Here is a 3,950-nt window from a genome sequence, read left to right as displayed (position 1 = left end):
AGGGGACCTCTGAAAATTTCAAAAAAAAAATCTGAATCCTGAAGTTCAAGTTTCTTTTAGATCTTATTCCTGCAAAAATCAAAACAAAAAAAAAATACAAAGAAAAGAAGCCCAATAAAAGAAAACACTGTTATATTGCCTTAAGGTTGGTCTTGAGTTCTAGTCCAATTTTGCTCAAATTCGAGATCAAATCAGTATGTTCTGAGTTATCTCTAGTTGCTGAAGTTCAGAAATCTCCTCCTAAGTTTAGTTTCAATTCATTTTGGTTCAATCAAGTCTGTTGCGTGGTTGTTGGAGTCGTGTTCTTTCACATTTCGATTCTGGTCTATTTCTGTTATCTGCTGGACTGCGTACGAGCTGGTGCCTGGCTATTAGCTGCTGATTACTGCTGCTGATTCTAATTTCTTCTTCATTTTGTCTTCCTTCCCAGGTACACATCATGTAACTCCTGTGTTCATGGAAATGAAATGATATGCAGCACAATTTTTCTATGGATTTTATTATTGTGATTCATGTAATTGAATAACTGTTATTAGACTATGGCTTGTAAATTAAGACTGGACTGTCGAAACCATTTACTAGATCGTTTGGATTGCTTTAGATTTCCGTATGATACAATGGAATGTGTAGTGGTATTAGGTCTAGTTTCCATGTGTTTAACGGAATTTCATTGTTGATTTTCGTTTATGTGATGATCCATCTCGAACCAGTTTCATTGATTAAATCATAGCTTAATTATCACTGGGCCAATACGTTGTTCTGATTAATTTGAGCATAAGAATTTTCTGGTTTACGTTTTTTTAGAATGATGAGTTTAGGCTAATTTGTGAAGAAATGAGTAACTGAAGATCCATATACTTGTAATTCCACAGCCCCAAAAGAATAGGCTTTGGATCTGGACTCCTAGTAAGTTTGGGCTCATTGGAAGCCCAAATCATCTCGCCAACTTATCTGAATTCAATCGGGCTTCTACCCCAAAATCCTTTCAGTTCATTTTATGAGACTAATGTTGGTTAAGGACAATGGGCCCTATTCGTATGGCATCAGGCCCATGCCTGACCAGCCTCGCGCAAACAGAACTGGGCCAAGCTTTTATGGCTCAAGAAATCGCTGGAAGATAGAATCCGTTGAAATTACATTAAGGACATGGGTATCAGTTTGCAAATATAGATTTAGGTTCTCGAGTTAGGTAGCGAGTTTAAATTAAGAGGGTCTTCTCTCTTGTTTGAATTCGGACTTGAATTCGAGACCCGAATTTACAAATGCAAATTAATTAAGGCCCTTTCAGAGACAACACTGTAATAGAAAATCATAGCTTCTTTAGAATACCTTTAAATAAAACATGAGACGAGCCTCGTCACATAAAACATATAAATTGCGGGGCCCTCATTAAATACTATATTAAAATATTTTAGCAATTGGGCGTGCCGTTTTAGCGAATTTCCATGGCCCCATAAAGTTGATAACACGTTAGTCGCTCTAGGCGCGTCTTTTAATAAAATTACCTTCCTAAAGTCGGGTGTGCATTTCATGCGACCCAAATCCAAATCCTAAAACGTTGAATAAGAGGTGTTGAGGATCCGGGTGCATTTCATGTGACGTGATCTGAAAACACGCTCTTAAACGGCGTTCATTCTCGTAAAAATAAATTAAAAGCGGTAAATAATTTATAAAATTGCACTATAGGTTTGAACTTGTATAAAAATCAGATTTTTAGCCATTTGTAATAATTTAAGCGACCGTGCTAGAACCACGGGATCCGGGGGTGCCTAACACCTTCCCTCGGGTCAACAGAATTCCTTACACAGAATCTCTGGTTCGCAGACTCCAATTGGGAAGTCAAAATATTCCTCGATCTGGGATGTAAATTAAATCGGTGACTTGGGACACCAAAAGCCCGTCCTATCCCAAGTGGCGACTCTAAAAATCAATAAATAATCCCATTTCGAATAATGTCACTTTAAATGGAAAAACTACCCTATGCATTCTCCTTCGGGGTGGGTGTGAAAAAAGGGAGGTGTGACACGCTTCACGTCATGGTCTGAGGACGTCATCCTAACCGTCCAAAGACAACATTCATGGTCCAATGGGAACTTGCATCACGTTTAAATTTATGCACAACATATGTTGGTATTATTCATTTGCAGGTACACCGGCTATCAACAGCTGTCTCAGCAGGAGTGATCCCGCTCCAGTTCCCGCAGCCTACCAGACTTCAACCACTTTTCTCAACCTAAACATCGCGTCCGTTCTTTCCAAAAAACCTCCATCGGCATATTCCGTCAATGGACCCTGAACTACATATGGACTGATTCCTGTAAGACCAGGGATATGTAGGCAGCTCAGGAACCAGAGCTCGGTCAAATCTTTTCAAATCGTTTCTTTCGGTCAAAATTGGCCATCATATCTTTACCCGACAACTCTTTCATCCTTCTCGGGTAAAAAGGGGCAGCTGTTGATATCCAATTTTTCCCTACATCTTTTTTATACTCAAATACTTTCAAATTAGCATGTGTATGCATATATAAGCATGCCCAAGAGTTTTGGTATTTTTCCCTAATTTTTAAGATTTTTAAAATCAATTTATTGTCTATTTTAGCAGTACAAAATCCAGTAATTGCTCTCAAAATTATCATTTTTGTGAATAATTTATTTCCATTCCCTTATTTACACCAAAGTATAATTAAGGTAATTTTTGCATATTTTTACAAATTTATTTGGTATTTTTGAAAGCTAATTGCATATAATTACAATTATAACCTATTTTACGATTAATAGCATTTTACAATTATAAAATCATTTCCAGTATTTTTAGATTAATATTTATATATTATTAATTAGTTCAGTGCTTTAAATTTGTTTTTAAAATCATTTTAACTACTTTATATAAAATAAAAGGGGAAAATTGGCTATTTAACACATAGCCCATTATTGTTTCAATTTTAGCACCAATTTAACCCCACCCCATCAGATTTAATTAAACCCAATTGACCCAAAACCCAACCAAATTCGCCCCAGCCCAATCCCTATACTAACCCGGCCCAACTCCGAACTAATGAGTCGTTGATCAAATAAGATCAACGGCCCAGATCCCTTTTCCTTAATTAATCTCTCACCTACCCCCCTGACCCCTCACTTTTCGAGACCGGTCTCTCTCTCTCTATCCGTCTCTTCCTCTCCTCCTTCTCTCTAGAACTTTCTGGTTCTTCTTCTCCAGATGGCCTTCACCATCTCTCCGGCCACCTCCAGCCTCGCCTCTTTCGACCACCTGCCGCCTTGAAGCCTTATCTCACCGGTTCCCTCCGTCCCTGAGACCCCATGAGTCTCCACCATGCAAGACGGTCACTGAAGCTTTGCCTGGGTTTGTTTCCCGCCTTTCTCCAATGGGTTTTGGTTCGATGGTGCTATAAACAGCATTATTCCTAAGTTTCACAGCCAGGTTTCTCTTACTTCTCTCACTGGATTCCTATGAAACCCTAACTTCGACCCAAACCTCTTAAATCTCTGTATTTTTAACGATTTTCAATTCATACCTTTATGTTTTGCACTACTCTCTACTTGATCTTTACGATTGTTCAAGTTTTAAACATTTTTGTTCCCTTTTGAAACTAGGGTTTCTTAACCCCTTTTCGAAAATACTTTATCTTCTGATTTTGAGTACTAAGTCATGATTCTCAGTACTATTTCTAAACATTTTTGCTTAAGTCTGATGAAACCCTAGCTTTAGGGTTTATATTTGTATTATTGTCGTCTTTGCTTGTTTGTGTGTTCTTTTGGATTCTTCTCTGAGTTCCGTGCTCTTTGCTTTAATTTTGTTGCTAGTGTTTCATTCGCCCTGCCATTCTGTGTTCTTCGCTTAAGGTTTCTCTGACTGTTTACATGGTGATTTTATACTGATTCTTACAAGCTCCCTTTAAGACTGTGATACTTGCCTTAAAAATTGTGATTTT

Source organism: Nicotiana attenuata, unplaced genomic scaffold (genome assembly GCF_001879085.1).
Source record: "Nicotiana attenuata strain UT unplaced genomic scaffold, NIATTr2, whole genome shotgun sequence".
In the NCBI taxonomy this organism is placed as follows: Eukaryota; Viridiplantae; Streptophyta; class Magnoliopsida; order Solanales; family Solanaceae; genus Nicotiana; species Nicotiana attenuata.
This window is presented reverse-complemented; position numbering follows the sequence as displayed.